The sequence below is a fragment of the Bidens hawaiensis genome, unplaced genomic scaffold (genome assembly GCF_021521415.1).
Source record: "Bidens hawaiensis isolate Kalapana, Puna unplaced genomic scaffold, B.hawaiensis_p1.1 tig00004444_1, whole genome shotgun sequence".
NCBI classification, from domain to species: Eukaryota; Viridiplantae; Streptophyta; class Magnoliopsida; order Asterales; family Asteraceae; genus Bidens; species Bidens hawaiensis.
Window position 1 is genome coordinate 1210001 of NW_027491267.1, and position 17500 is coordinate 1227500.

Below are 17500 nucleotides of genomic sequence, written 5' to 3' on the forward strand. Positions count from 1 at the left end.
AAATGACTAGTCTTATAATATAGTTGAACCAAAACACCTATTTTTTTTTTCGAGTGATCGTGTGATCACTTTTTGTTCTCATTCATTCAAGATATTATATGCAAAATATTATAACCTATTACGAAATCTAATTAGTTAAAATGAAAGTAAAAGTTTTATAAGATTACTGTTCGCTCTAAAATTGAAAATAGATTCGATAAAAAAAATAGTAATAATTTTCTAATTTGATTCCATAATGATTCGAAAAGAGTTTTGTTTTAAAACGAAATTACACGACCTAATTCTTATTAGTTGAATTGAAAAATGATCCAAGAATGCATTCGTTGATTGCAAACGCGGTATGCGTAGATGTTACAGACGATTAATCAATTTCTTTTTCTAAAGCTGTGACTTTATCCTTGTTAGTGCTGTCTATAATGATATTTGAATCAAAAGCTTGCAATTGGTATTTTTGTTTCTCTCCTATTTTGTAAAAAATGAAACTCACGTAAGTGCTTTTTTATAAACATATGTATAAAAATAACATATTTCATTTAGCTCCTTGATGCCTATAATAACTAGTTATTTCGGTTTTCTACTAACGGCTTTAACTATAACCTCAGCTCTATTTATTGGTCTGAGCAAGATACGACTTATTTGAAATGAATTGCACAATTCATAAAAGGAAATCTTTCCGCGAACTTCTGTGTATTTCTAGTTACTTATCGTGTCAATTACCAATTCTTGGTCATTGAGATTCGTGGTAATTTGGATTAATATTTCGGTATAGATATTACCTCTTTTTTCTCCTTTCAAACAAATTGAAATGATTGAAGTTTTTCTTTTTGGAATCGTGTTAGGTCTAATTCCTATTACTTTGGCTGGATTATTTGTAACTGCATATTTACAATACAGGCGTGGCGATCAGTTGGACCTTTGATTAATTAACATCCCCCCTTTTTTTGACCTCCTCCTTTGTTTAATATCCAGGAGGTCAAATTAAGATTGCTGTTCCAGTTCCAGTTAGTGTTTCAGCCGAATTCGATCGAAGAAGATCCGAATCACGCTCTGTAGGATTTGAACCTACGACATCGGGTTTTGGAGACCCGCGTTCTACCGAACTGAACTAAGAGCTCTTTCTTATCATAAAAGAGAATACTGTAAAGAAAAAAGAAAAGAATTGGCCCCAATACATCTTGTATGCATACTATATAGTGTTATTGTATGCATATTATATAGTGTCATAAGAACCCGTGACATTTTGTACCCAAAACAAACGCGCTACCAAGCTGCGCTACATCCCTTCCGTTGGTCTACAGTGTCATTGTAGAGAATTCCTGTCTTGTTTTCCACATCGTTATCTCCTCTATTAAAACCTAGAATTTTTCTTTTCATTTCGTCTTTTTGGTCTCATTTAACATATAATAATAGCAAAAGACTTCTATCTATATGAAATATGGAACGGAACCCCAAGGAAAAATAACTGAGTCTTTTTGGGGAATACTGGAGAAGAAAAGGACGTTTTTTCTGTATTTAACAAAAAGTAAATCTTTTTTACTAGATAATTGTACATTTAAATATGTATTATCTTATTGATTACAATAAAATGAAAAAATGAAGGAGGTTTTTCAATGCGAGATCTAAAAACATATCTTTCCGTGGCACCGGTACTAAGTACTCTATGGTTCGGTTCTTTGGCAGGTTTATTGATAGAGATTAATTGTTTTTTCCCGGATGCGTTGACGTTCCCATTCTAGTTATTGGCGCGGGACGGAATAAAGAATATTAGAGATACAATTAAATATCAGCCCCATCTTTTCTCTTTTTTCCCTTTTTTAGAAGAAGGGAGGAAAGAGAAAGAATAAAAGTGCATTCAACAGCTGTGAGACTCGGGTTCTGGTTGGAATGAAATGAATATTTCATTCTATGGAAGTCGAATACAAACAGTGGTTCTAGGGAAAGAGTATTATACAAGATACTTATATAAAATATAAAATGCTGTACCGTGATTTGAAAGTTTAGAAATCTTTCTATCTTATTTCCGATATTGAGTGTAGTGAAATCTTGCATAAGAGGATAGCAAGTTACAAATTCTATTTTGTTTTTTCCTTCCTTTCTTCTTTTTCGTTTCGGATTGAAAGAGGAAGAGTTGAGTAAATGAAAAATCCAAAGGAGGTTCATGGCCAAGGGTAAAGATGTGCGAATACCGGTTCTTTTGGAATGTACCGCTTGTGTTCGAAACGGTGTTAATAAGGAATCAACGGGCATTTCCAGATATATTACTCAAAAGAACCGGCACAATACGCCTAATCGATTGGAGTTACGAAAATTCTGTCCATATTGTTACAAACATACGATTCACGTGGAGATAAAGAAATAGATTGAAGCGAGTACTTGCGCCCTTATCTTAATCTTACAAGGCAAGGAAAGGGAAAAATGACATTATATATATAACATATTTAACATAGTTAAAAATAATTATAAACAAACCAAATCCTATTTATTTATTCTAATTATAGATCCGGCTGAAATAGGATTTTAGGGATAAGAAATAAACTAACCAAACCATGGAAAAATCCAAGCGAACTTTTCTTAAATCCAAGCGATCTTTTCGTAAGCGTTTGCCCCCGATCCAATCGGGGGATCGAATTGATTATAAAAACATGAGTTTAATTAGTCGATTTATTAGTGAACAGGGAAAAATATTATCTAGACGAGTAAATAGATTGACCTTGAAACAACAACGATTAATTACTATTGCTATAAAACAAGCTCGTATTTTATCTTTGTTACCTTTTCTTAATAATGAGAAACAATTTTAAAGAACTGAGTCGACCACTAGAACTACTAGTCTTAGAGGCAGAAAAAGGTAGGTTTACTCTTTATTAACTTGAATTCAAACCCCCATCCGAACTCAAACGTGGATTTCTATTTTGTGGTCAAAATCCAAGAATCCGGATTGAATTCTCGTGTCATAAGAAAAAAAAGAAGAATATGGGAAGAAGAAATTTTTTTTTTGAACGCGTTGATTCATTTTTATTTTGACTACTTTCTTTTCTCATATTTTCTCATATTCTATTCATTTTTATTTTCTTTTTTATTCGACCTTCCCGGAGTTCATTCTCCGGGCAACTCCGTTTAACCGGTGGATTCCTTCCAACTTACTTCTTTTATAATCTCATTGGAAATCATATAAAGACAATTCCTATTTGATATAGCTATTTGTGCAAGTATTTTACGATTAAGAAGCAACTGTCTCTTGTACAGATAATTTATTAATCTACTATAACTATAGCATACCCCCCTTTCGCGAATTGCTGCATTTATTCGAGTGATCCACAAACGACGAAAATGGATTTTTTTCCTATCCCTATCCCGATGAGCCGAAACCAAAGCTCTTATTTTTTGTTGAGTAATAGTTCGAGTAAGTCTTGAATGAGCCCCCCGAAAGCTTGATGCAAATAAACCAATTTTTGTTCTACGTCTCCGAGCGATATATCCCCGTCTAATTCTGGTCATTGAATAAATGAAACTTTAACGAATAACTAATAGATTTCCTAGATTTCCTTTCTTTCAGTTTTTCTTTTGCCCCTTTCCTAGTGTATTAATAACAAAACTGATTTTTCCAATGTATAAACTAAAAATTCCAATGGCTTTGGCTACTATAACCTTCCCAACCACAATTTTTGATTTTTTCTAGACATTTCACCTCGAAATACGAAATTTGACTATACTAGGTATTAAAAAATCAAAGTAATGATAAAGAAATAGTGGATTCCATCGTTTCTATGGTTACTTCTTCAACGGTGAGGTCTTCTCTATACACCGGAGCCTTTACTTCATTTAATCAATGTTATTGCTAACTTGTATAGTTCACATTCTTCGGCTCTACCCATGAATTATCCAGTAATAGGTCTTTCACAACAAGCTCTACCTATACAGTAATGGTATTTAATTATGAAGGTTGGCTGGGTAACTGACCCTGTTAGTCCGTTCTTGCAAGAGGGGTCTATGTTAACTAAGATTTCCTCTGCTTAATGGATAACCATTTGCTACCAATGGAGAATTGCTTCTCATTTTGAATTGAGGTGAGTGGATTTACACCAACAGAAACCATAAATTTCATACAAAATAAAAGGGATATCATCCATTTTTAGATAGGAAATCTAGTTTGTTTTTCCGTTATATCCTATTTGATCATTGATATTCGAACATTGTTCTCTTTCCTTTGTTCTAGTTCATGATCTGAACGAGTCGCACATACACCCTAGTACATGTTCCTCGGCGCTGAGGGCATCCCCGAAGCGCGGGGGATTTTGTGACATTTCTAATTGGCTGTCTTGTATTTCTAATAAGTTGTTTAATCGTTGGCATGTTGAATCATATACATAATGGGCTGGTTTAGATCGATCCTAACCGGATGATTATCAATTACTTTTATTGAATAGAATAATAAAAAAGATTCCATAGAACAATAATATTCAACTCGGCAGGGTTCATTTCAGAATTGACGCGAAATCCAGGTTATTGTCATTCAACCGCCACAAGATCAACAATTCCATAAGCTTGGGCCTCTGTTGCTGACATAAAAACATCTCTTTCCATGTCTTCGGATACAACCCATAAGGGTTTGCCCGTTCTTTGTACATAAACCCTTGTCAGGGTTTCACGTAGTTTCAGCAGTTCTCCCACTTCCAGGATGAATTCTCCCGTTGCTACTTCAAAAAAAGAACCAGCAGGTTGGTGGATCATTACCCTGATGATATAAGATAATAAAAGGTTTCTCTCTTTTTCATGATGAGGGGAAGATAAAAGAAAGATAAAAGAATAACAAGAAAAAAAGATAGAATCGAACAACCGTACGGGCATTATGAATTGCATACGGCTCTACAATAAAATTGACCCTTACCTTCCATCAAAGAAATAAAAAATAGGATCGATCAGACCCCGATCGGTAAATGATCAACTTACCACCCTTCCTTTCGGAGGAATTCAAAAATACTATGATGGCTCCGTTGCTATACATATTTATTATATTTTTTTGTCTGTGATTTGTCTGTCATTCAGCAATCCCAAAGTTGCTTTTTATTTGATCAAATAATAAATAAACTAAGGAAAAAAGAATTTTTTTTCGCTCCATAACATAAATAGAAATATTGTTAAGAGACCTCTGGTGTGAAAAAAGTTTGTGACGCTGAACTGGACTTCCAAAATAAGAAAATAGGAAATACGTTTTTATCATACTACTCTCACGATACATAAGCTAATGTTGTGAAAACAAAAATTTTTTTTTATATCGAATTCAAAGTGCGATGCTATTATTACTTAATATTCATATTCATATTTCATATGGCGAAGGCATAGTCTTCTTTTTTCTCTCAAATAAATAAAAGCCTCATTGGCGCCATGCGTGAGGGAATGCTAGACGTTTGGTAATTTCTCCTCCGACCAGGATAAAAGATCCCATTGAAGCGGCGGATCCCATGCATATTGTATGTACATCTGGTTGCACAAACTGCATAGTATCATAAAGAGCCACTCCCGGTATTACCCATCCGCCAGGAGAGTTTATAAATAAATACAGCTCTTGGGTATCATCCTCGATAGATATATCATAAGACCAATAAGTTGATTTGAGATCTCGCTATCAACCTCTTGACCTAAAAAAAGTAATCTTTCTCGATAAAGTCGGTTGATTAGGGTCAAATTGTATCCCTTAAGAACCGTACAGGCGCCTTTTAACGCATACGGTTCAAAAAAATCAATGTGTATATTCCAATACTTTTTCTTTTTTCATAGCAAGTTCCTTCTAATTTATAATAAAAGGATTTTTTTCACTAAATATGAGTTTGTCTTCCTTTCCTTATAACGAATGTAAAAAAAAAAGAATTCATTAAACTTATCCAATTAACTTCTCATTGATGGATTGTTTCATCGAGATCCAATCCAAATCACGATGTCATTTTCTTGTTCTTAAATGGGCCTCTTTAATCTGTAACGATTCCGACGAAACCCGGTATACCCTAACCGGTAGACAATAGTTACGTCATATTTAATGTCGGGTACATGAGTTACCATGGTAATCATACGAGAATACATGGTTCACTGTATTGATCGTACGTGAATATATAATTCATCGTATTGAATATGCGATTAATCGATCGATATTCATTGAAACCCGAACGAATCGAGGGTTCAATTATAGACGAGATATATGATATATAGTGATGTTTACGAAGTATTAAAGCTTCGGGATAAGTGAATTAAAGCACAGAAAAAGAATTTCGATTTAATGGTACGTCGGTACATTAAACGAAACCTTTAATACCAAACCGAGCAAGAGATGATCGATCAAGCCGAAAAAGATGCGCGATAATTAATGATATGATGTTTTAAGTTAATAAATGTCACGGTTTAAGTTTTTAAAGTTTTTAAATCGGTTTTATATAAATTTCATTTTTAAGCCGAAAAACGACCGTTTTAGCCTCGTTTTAAGCCGAATTAAACTTTTAACCGAAAAACGAACTGAACCAGATTATCCAAAACATTATCCGGATTACGAGAATCCAAATGTGTGGATAGAATTAGAGTTGTGGGTCCCACCCCACCCAACCATATGTTCCGATCGGATGGGGGGTTTAACCCCTTATCCTTTTATTTTTTTTCTTTCACAACACTTCAGCCATCTTGAATCCTCTCAACTCCTTGATAAAAAACCGAGACTTTTTAACAAGAAAAACCGAGGTAAAGATCGTGTTATGTACGTGTTTATCTTTGTTTCTTGAGTTTATTTGCAAGAAAATGAGGTTTCTAAGATGAAAACCGATTCTTGCATGATCAAGTGATGTATACGGGTTATACAAGGGATCTTGGTCCAAGAAAGGAGTTAAACGAATCAAAAACGAATTTTTACGGTTAAAACTTTGTTTTTGGAATCATAACCGAAACCATGAAAGAAATGGCTTGATTGTTAGTGTAACTTGCTTGGTATTGTGGTATGTTGTTTGTAGGCTCTGTGTTTAGTGGTAGATAAGGCGGAAAGACGAGTTTGTAGCTTGTAGTGGCGGAAAACGAAAGGTATATTCGGTTTATGTTCGGTGTATGTGTTTTGGGACAGATTGTTGATGGTTTAGAGTTAGGTCATGAAATTTAACAGGGATGTTCTACACATGAAAATAATAGTTCTGTGAATTTTTGGTAATTTTTGGATAAAGGATGAATATTTGGTGAATTTAATGCTGGGTTTTGTCTAAAAATGGTGAAAAATAGTTAAATATCATGAAAAATTCTGGAAAATTGCAGATAAGCTTTTTATATCATGTATAAGTCACAAACAAAATTTGAGGTCCGTTGGAGAAGTCTAAGTAGACTTTTCGGTTAAACGAGTTCTAGGGTTTTCTAGCTCGGTTTTAGTGAAAAGGGCATGTAAAAGAAGATTTTGGTTCTGGAAAAAGTACAGGGGACTATGTGGATGGCAGGGGACATCCAGGAGAAATTTGGGATTTTTCTAAGATCGTTTGGTATTTACGACATATTTAGTGTTTAAATGGTGTTTAAAAATAGATAAATAAATTTTAAATATAAGAATTAATTCTGGAAATATTTTTATAAAATTCCCCACTGTGAAAAAGTGATTGGTGCAAAATTTCAAGATCCGAGATTAAAAGGATAATTATTTTGTGCTAATTATCAAACTTTTAAAGTTAAAACGCGTAAACCGGTGAAGTTCGCTTAAGCGAGCTGACTGGTGTATAAAAACCCTAAAAATGAACTATTTTCATATAATTGAGTTAAACAAGTAAAAATAAATCATCCGAACATAATTCGGATGATTTGAGTAATTTTAACCTATTTTAACAGTTTTTGGTACGCCAAAGACGGAAACGAGTCCCGCGGCCAATCGGGACGTCTAAACCGAGCTCTAATTTCACATATTTAATTAAATTATCAGTCAACCACTACTCTCGGGTCGTGTGTGACCAAACTCATTTTTGAAACATAAAAACGGGTAACCGTGCTAGGCACGCAAAACGGGGAAAACAAGCTATTAGAAAATTTGACTGTTGAACTCTAAACGACATCACAATCTGAGTCCGGAGAAGTGTTTCTGGGTTAACCTTGCCCCCAGAACGGGTATAGTGCTGGGTTAACAGTGTCCCCAGATGTACCGGTTAACTTGGTTAAAGTTATATTAATAATGAGTGTATAGTAACGATCGTAGGGATCATATTACAGATTGGACGTGTTAACTGATAATGATTGTTGTTACCTGCTTGCATGTGCTAAGGTGAGTTTCACGAGCCCCTTTTTCTGCACTGTTTTCGAATATTTTCTCGGGGCGGAAGCATGTTTTTACTGAAATGTTTAGTACATTCTGAACGCATCGATTTGCGTGGATTTATATATATTTTATTGTACGGGAATCGTGCGGAAATGTACTAAGATGGTAATTGTCTGAGTTGCTAACATTCTAAGGCCCCGGAACACGAGTGATTAACTGAAAGCCGGTAGAGTGTGGATAGTACTATTGGTTTGATAAACCCAACTGGTCCGGCATGGATTTGCTGATGTTTCCTAGCCAGTTGCACATGTCTATTTTGTTGTTATTTATTTTGCTATGTAATGTTAGACATAGCGGTTTGGGGCAGTTCCGTGGGCGGGGGATATGCCACGGGCCCGTGGGCGGGGGATATGCCACGGCGGTTGTGTGTGATAGTCAGAGGTTTCACTTGTGGGCTCAGCATAATTACATCGTAATTTTGGGTTAACATTGCCCCCGGAATGAGTACAGTACTGGGTTAACAGTGTCCCCAGATAATATTATATTTTGATATGGATTTATCATGGTTTACTCAAATTGTGAAACTCACCAACTATTCGTAGTTGACCCGTTTTCTCACATGCTTTTCAGGTACAACTAAGATGAAGTGATTTCTTATGTGCTAAGTGCTTGATGTGTGTATGATTTGCGTGCGGGATGTTAGGATACATTATAATAAATAGAATTATGTTTCGTATTGTATGATGTGTGTATCACCTAGACGGTAATGGAATACAAGATAATGTAATTTGAAGTATATTAATGCATTCAGTTTTCTTTATAAGCAATGTGGTTGATATCAGAGGTGTCTGTTGCATCCCGTTTACGTTTCCGCTGCGGTTGCGGGGTGTTACAGAAGTTGGTATCAGAGCCATTGGTTATAAAAGAATTAGGATGTCTTTAAAAGATACCTAAAATATAACCAGTAGCTCAAGTATTATAGGATCTGAATATCAACTAATAATTTATAGTGACGAGGTCTGGATGAACTTGGATGGACAAGTGAGTTATTATGGTCCGGAACATAATAACAGACTTGTCCGCAAGAGGGAATTCAGGGGAAGTCACGGGGTACGTTAATAGGTAAAAATGGCAACATATGTGTAAAGTATATAATATTATTTATACGTGCTAATGTGTGTATATATATATGTACGTATCTTGTGGGTACATGTATTGAGAAATAGGACCCGGATAAGGAACCGGGGGATGAAATAATAAAAGTACCGAGGATACTGAAATTCCTAGAGCATCGGTTGATAACGAGTCTGACTTATCGGGCCATAGTTATGATAGTACCAAGTTAGATCTCCCGTTTGATATTAACCAGAAATATCTAGTAACCGTCACTCCCAACCAAAATTGACAAATCCCTTACCCTATCAACACCGGTATCGTATATTCTAATAACCCCCTATGATCACCAGAACCGCCGACCCTCACGTACGGACGGACCTGTACGTGAACCCATTCTTATTCCGTTAAAAAAAAATTGATAATAAATGAGCAGATAAAAATAATATATAGAAACATATATATGTATTTCTCACTCTCAAACATATGAGTCATACCACCTCCAGATCGGGAATTACCGATTTTAGCGAACCTAGAACGCCGGAGGACATTGACTGAGCAAGCGATAGAGTTTCCCATAATAGTAATTAATAATATTTGAAGGCAACCCATGTTGTGCGATTACCTTGAATCTTGCAACTCCCTATGTTATCCTTACATCCGTTAGATGCCTATACCCATGTATACTCGAATAGAATGATTACCCGTACACAAAAAGGTGTTGGAATCATTATAGCATAGTTGGTTATTCGTTCGTAGGTGGTATACCGTGTATGCCGGATATACGAATAGACACGGATATTATAACTCTGTGGTACGTAATCGTTTGGTGCTCATGGTGAGCATGTATCGGTTATGTTGACATGCAGAAGGACATTGAAATCAAGTATATTAAACATTAATCTTTGTTGAGAAAGATCTATATGTCAGTTGGTGACAAGGGTTATGAAATATATTTAAACGTTAACCAACGTCAGGTTAAGTCCATATGTTATTATATTTGTGGGACATATATACTAGATACTGGTATGTGTAATATGTATGATAATATTTGGTGTGTATGTGTACCTGCTGTTATGGTTGAGCTGGTAACGAGTTACTCAAATGATGGAGATTGATATGATTCAGTTGATTGCTCAAAAATAGCAGATGATGATACCGAATGTAGTATCACAGGTCACTGCTAGTGTTGATGCAAATGTGATCGCAGAATTATAGAACGAGCAATCACATGATTATGAATATTTCAATTCTTAGTGTTATTACTAAGAGTGATATTGTCCCACCGGATACTATTGTGACTACAAGTATTAGTTATAAACTAAACATGAATAGTAGTCGTATTGAATTAGATCCGGTATGAAGGATATGTTTGTTGTTTGTGGTAAGGAAATTATTAATAGTGTACTGATGGTAAAGGGAGGAATAGATTAGCGAGTGGATAGAAAAGATCGAAATGGTTAAGGATGTTGGTAAGAGTCTAGAACATTGTGTAGTGAAATATGCTACAGATATGTTGGTAGATTATGTTGTATCGTGATGGAACACGATGGTACAAAATTATAGTTAGAAAATTTTTGCTCAGATGATATGGTCAGGATTTAAAATTCTTGTGCTATAGCACTTTTATTCGAATAATTAAGTTCAGAGACAGGAAACTGAGCTATGGAAGATAGAAATGTTGTGTGCTGATCACTTAGAACGCGCTAATCGTTTAAAGGAATTGTCATGTCTGGTAACATGGCTAATTACTCCTGAAACTAAGCGAAGTGAGCGCTATATTGGGGACTAACTCCATCGATAAGGAGTATAGTCAATCCTGTAAAATATACAACCTTTGGAAGGGTTGTGTCACAAGCCAGCATTGATATATTTGACGCTATGGGAAGTGGACTGGAAGGACGTTAGGTGAGACGTCGAGTGTTAAAGAAGAGAAATGATAAAGGAATAGTGCAAGATAGGCTTTTGAATAAGTAGGTATATCCTACAACCCAGAATTATACTAAGACGAGTTCTGGTGTGAAAACATGAACCGCATGAAGGGTCCTTCCCTAAACGTGGAAAATATGGTTATCAGTAGGAAGAAGAATGTCGAGTGATAGTAGGCCACAGGTGTGGTAAAGATGGACGTAATGCCCCAATTGTAGAATTAATTGAAGCCATGTGAACCGGCAACCCCAACCCATTCGTGTACAACCACTCTAAACCCAACAGCTCCAATAACAATCCATCCAAAGAAATCAAATTACGCCAAACAGTTGTTCCTGCTATGAATGTGGCAATACAGAACGTTTCAAGAGAAATTGCCCAAAGTTGAACCAAGGTGTCGTTAGAAGACGAACCTCATGACAAGCATCAACCTCTGATCAAGCAAGGAGCCGTGCTTTTGTGAGTAATCCGAATAAAGCACGTCATGATCCAAAGGTGGTACTAAGTATGTGGTAGTTTTAAATCAATAGGCTTCAGTGATATTTTTACGGTTTTCGATAGAAGTTAGTTCCTATTAACCTCCTATCATTTGGAAAGATACCGATTAGTGAAACTATAGAACCCTATACTGTAGAATCGCTAACGGTGAATCCCTAATGGTTAACTAAATTGTTCGGAATTGCCCTATTATTCTGAACGATTAATCCTTTCCTTATTGACCTACGACCAGTAAAGTTAAGAAGTTTTGACGTAATAGTTAACATGGATTGGCTAACTCAACATGAAGCTGAAATCAAATATGAAAAGAAGATGATTAGAAGCTCTCCTTCGGACGATGAAGCGATTAGATACAGAGAAAAGTGTACGGTATTATGTTACCACTCTAATCTCATCTTGAGATGTTATAATATTTACGACAAGAAGACGTGGTGTATTTAACAAACGCGATTGCCAAAGTATTTAAAAGAAAACATATAGAAGATGTTTCGGTGATACGTAAATATCCAGAAGTTTTCCCAGAAGAACTTCCTGGGTTACCGCCAACCCGACAGGTCGAATTCAGAATCGATTTAATACCTCAAGCTGGCCCTGTTGCTAAAGCATCTTACCGACTTGCGCCAACTGAAATGCAAGAATTATTGGATAAAGGTTTTATACGACCTAGTTAGTCACCATGGGGTGCACCAGTTTTAATTGGGAAATGAAGGACGGAAGTGTTAGGATATGTATTGATTTGGGAGAATTGAATAAAGTGACGATCAAGAATAGGTATTCACTTCTTCGAAGTAAATGATCTGTTTAACCAACTGCAAAAGGGCGATTTATATTTAGAAAATTGGTCTTAAATATAGTTATCACCAAATGAAAAATCCAAGAGGAGGACGTTGAAACAACAGCGTTTCGGACTCGCTACGGCCATTACGAGTTCTTAGTTATGCCTTTCGGGCTAACAAATGCGCCGGCAGCATTCATGGAACTCATGAATCGGGTCTGTAAACTTTAATTTGACAAATTTGTCATAACATTTATTGATGATATTTTGATATATTCGCAACGTAAAGAAGAGCACGAACGACGGTTAAGGAAAATTATGGAAGTGTTAAAGCGAGAGGAGTTGTACGCGAAGTTTTCGAAATGTGATTTTGAATAAAGAAGGCATAATCCCTTGGTCATGTTGTAAAGCAACAAGGATTTCACATAGACCCAAATAAGATAGAAACCATTAAAATTGTGCCAAGCGCCGATTTTAAGTCTCCCCGATGGAGACGATGGTTTTGTCGCGTATTGTGACGCATCGCGTAAAGGTTTAGGATGCGTGTTGACACAGTATAATAAGGTTATAGCCTATGCTTCCCGACAGTTAAAAGTACACGAGAAAAATTACACTACTCACGACTTAGAACTGGGAGCGGTTATCTTCGCACTTAAAATCTGGAGACATTATCTCTACCGTACGAAGTGCACCATCCTCACCGATCATAAAAGTTTGCAGCACATATTCGATCAGAAAGAACTGAATATGAGGCAACGAAGATGGGTCGAGTTGTTAAGCGATTATGACTGTGACATCCGTTATCACCCCGGCAAGGCTAACGTCGTAGCCGATGCCTTGAGTAGGAAAGATCGGGTTAAGCCATTGCGAGTGCGAGTGCTGGGGATGATAGTCCAGTCGAACCTTTCGGACCTGATTCGAGTCGCTCAACATGAGGCGTTGAAAGAGGAACAATTGGAAAAGGAGGAACTTTACGGCAATGAGAAGAATTTCGAACAACGCGTGGACGAAATTCTCTACTTCAAAAAAAATTGGGTTTGGATCCGACCCTCCAGGACCTTCGTGAATTAATCATGGATGAAGCGCATTGATCGAAATATTCCATACATCGGGGATCGGATTAGACTATTGATAATACGAATATCTGAAAGGATTTTATTAATGGCCGAGTTTGGAGAAAGATATGGTTACGTATGTTGGTGAATACCTAAATTATGCAAGAGATAAGGCTGCATACCGAAAACCCTAGGTAACGCCACAACGACAGAAAATTCGCCAATGATAGTGGGAATAAATTACAATGGATTCGGGACGCAAATTTCCAAGATATATCAAAGACACGGTGCAATTTGGGTAATCGCGGATCGATTAACCAATCCTCGCATTCCATCCCAATCTATGTCGATTACCACAATGAATTCTCGCCCAAATTCCTGATGGTGAAATGGTATCTCGTCGTGGAGTACCATTTTCAATGATCTCAGATCGAAATAGTCATCCTACTTCCAATATTGGAAGACGGGGAAGGAAGCATCGAGAGCTTGAAGCTTTCTATGGGTAAAGTGATTATCACCAATTTGTTAAATCGAAAATGGGCGTCACTCAAGCCATAATATTTGGATTGATTCGAGAATCAACCAATCGGATTTATAATATTTTAAGATAAGTTGAAAGTAGCGTGAGATTGGCAAATGATTTATGCCAACGTTCATAGGAAACCATTGTCACTGGAAAGAGGTGACAAGGCATTTTTAAGGCATCACTTTAGAGAGGTGATATGAGGTTTGGTAAAACCGAAAATAGCTCCTTAATATATTGGACCTCATGAGACTATCTCCATGATTGGTCATTTGGTTTAACGATTAAAGTACGGCAGGGGCTAAGTACTATACATGATGTTTTGCCATGTATATGGATTGAAAAGTACCTAAGTAATGAGGCAACGAGAGTACTAGTAATGGAGGTACTCATAGAAGATATACTTGATATCATAAATAATTCCGTAGAGATAGTAGACGGGAAAGCTAAACAGTTTGGACACACCAAGCTTTATTGATTAAGATTAAGTGGAATTCACAGCGAGGACCAGATTATACCAGGTAACGCGAGGGTGAATTCTGAAGGAAAAACCCCCACCTTTCTCACGGAAAGGGATAGTGAGCGTGTAAAATATCGAGGACGAAATTTCTTAACGGGGGGAGAATGTAACGATTCCGACGAAACCCGGTATACCCTAACCGGTAGACAATAGTTACGTCATATTTAATGTCGGGTACATGAGTTACCATGGTAATCATACGAGAATACATGGTTCACTGTATTGATCGTACGTGAATATATAATTCATCCTATTGAATATGCGATTAATCGATCGATAGTCATTGAAACCCGAACGAATCGAGGGTTCAATTATAAACGAGATATATGATATTTAGTGATGTTTACGAAGTATTAAAGCTTCGGGATAAGTGAATTAAAGCACAGAAAAAGAATTTCGATTTAATGGTACGTCGGTACATTAAACGGAACCTTTAATACCAAACCGAGCAAGAGATGATCGATCAAGCCGAAAAAGATGCGCGATAATTAATGATATGATGTTTTAAGTTAATAAATGTCACGGTTTAAGTTTTTAAAGTTTTTAAATCGGTTTTATATAAATTTCATTTTTAAGCCGAAAAACGACCGTTTTAGCCTCGTTTTAAGCCGAATTAAACATTTAACCGAAAAACGAACTGAACCAGATTATCCAAAACATTATCTGGATTACGAGAATCCAAATGTGTGGATAGAATTAGAGTTGTGGGTCCCACCCCACCCAACCATATGTTCCGATCGGATGGGGGGTTTAACCCCTTATCCTTTTATTTTTTTTCTTTCACAACACTTCAACCATCTTGAATCCTCTCAACTCCTTGATCAAAAACCGAGACTTTTTAACAAGAAAAACCGAGGTAAAGATCGTGTTATGTACGTGTTTATCTTTGTTTCTTGAGTTTATTTGCAAGAAAATGAGGTTTCGAAGATGAAAACCGATTCTTGCATGATCAAGTGATGTATACGGGTTATACAAGGGATCTTGGTCCAAGAAAGGAGTTAAACGAATCAAAAACGAATTTTTACGGTTAAATCTTTGTTTTTGGAATCATAACCGAAACCATGAAAGAAATGGCTTGATCGTGAGTGTAACTTGCTTGGTATTGTGGTATGTTGTTTGTAGGCGCTGTGTTTAGTGGTAGATAAGGCGGAAAGACGAGTTTGTAGCTTGTAGTGGCGGAAAACGAAAGGTATATTCGGTTTATGTTCGGTGTATGTGTTTTGTGACAGATTGTTGATGGTTTAGAGTTAGGTCATGAAATTTTACAGGGATGTTCTACAAATGAAAATAATAGTTCTGTGAATTTTTGGTAATTTTTGGATAAAGGATTCATATTTGGTGAATTTAATGCTCGGTTTTGGCTAAAAATGGTGAAAAATAGTTAAATACCATGAAAAATTCTGGAAAATTGCAGATAAACTTTTTATATCATGTATAAGTCACAAACAAAATTTGAGGTCAGTTGGAGAAGTCTAAGTAGACTTTTCGGTTAAACGAGTTCTAGGGTTTTCTAGCTCGGTTTTAGTGAAAAGGGCATGTAAAAGAAGATTTTGGTTCTGGAAAAATTACAGGGGACTATGTGGATGGCAGGGGACATCCAGGAGAAATTTGGGATTTTTCTAAGATCGTTTGGTATTTACGACATATTTAGTGTTTAAATGGTGTTTAAAAATAGATAAATAAATTTTAAATATAAGAATTAATTATGGAAATATTTTTATAAAATTCCCCACTGTTAAAAAGTGATTGGTGCAAAATTTCAAGATCCGAGATTAAAAGGATAATTATTTGTGCTAATTATCAAACTTTTAAAGTTAAAACGCGTAAACCGGTGAAGTTCGTTTAAGCAAGCTGACTGGTGTATAAAAACCCTAAAAATGAACTATTTTCATATAATTGAGTTAAACAAGTAAAAATAAATCATCCGAACATAATTCGGATGATTTGAGTAATTTTAACCTATTTTAACAGTTTCTGGTACGCCCAAGACGGAAACGAGTCCCGCGGCCAATCGGGACGTCTAAACCGAGCTCTAATTTCACATATTTAATTAAATTATCAGTCAACCACTACTCTCGGGTCGTGTGTGACCAAACTCATTTTTGAAACATAAAAACGGGTAACCGTGCTAGGCACGCAAAACGGGGAAAACAAGCTATTAGAAAATTTGACTGTTGAACTCTAAACGACATCACAATCTGAGTCCGGAGAAGTGTTTTTGGGTTAACCTTGCCCCCAGAACGGGTACAGTGCTGGGTTAACAGTGTCCCCAGATGTACCGGTTAACTTGGTTAAAGTTATATTAATAATGAGTGTATAGTGACGATCGTAGGGATCATATTACAGATTGGACGTGTTAACTGATAATGATTGTTGTTACCTGCTTGCATGTCCTAAGGTGAGTTTCACGAGCCCCTTTTTCTGAACTGTTTTCGAATATTTTCTCGGGGCGGAAGCATGTTTTTACTGAAATGTTTAAGTACATTCTGAACGCATCGATTTGCGTGGATTTATATATATTTTATTGTACGGGAATCGTGCGGAAATGTACTAAGATGGTAATTGTCTGAGTTGCTAACATTCTAAGGCCCCGGAACACGAGTGATTAACTGAAAGCCGGTAGAGTGTGGATAGTACTATTGGTTTGACAAACCCAACTGGTCCGGCATGGATTTGCTGATGTTTCCCAGCCAGTTGCACATGTCTATTTTGTTGTTATTTATTTTGCTATGTAATGTTAGACATAGCGGTTTGGGGCAGTTCCGTGGGCGTGGGATATGCCACGGGCCCGTGGGCGGGGGATATGCCACGGCGGTTGTGTGTGATA

General features: G+C 36.4%; 1 non-coding gene and 1 pseudogene across 2 annotated transcripts in view; one reads left to right on the forward strand and one right to left on the reverse strand.

Moving 5' to 3' along the window:
* The window catches only part of LOC143626604 (small ribosomal subunit protein uS4c pseudogene), a 139792-nt pseudogene that overhangs the window by 26628 nt on the left and 95664 nt on the right, over positions 1–17500 (forward strand). The gene's annotated exons all lie outside the window — the stretch shown is intronic.
* TRNAW-CCA (transfer RNA tryptophan (anticodon CCA)) lies at positions 1037–1115 on the reverse strand. The gene has a single exon. It is a non-coding gene; the product is annotated as a tRNA-Trp (tRNA).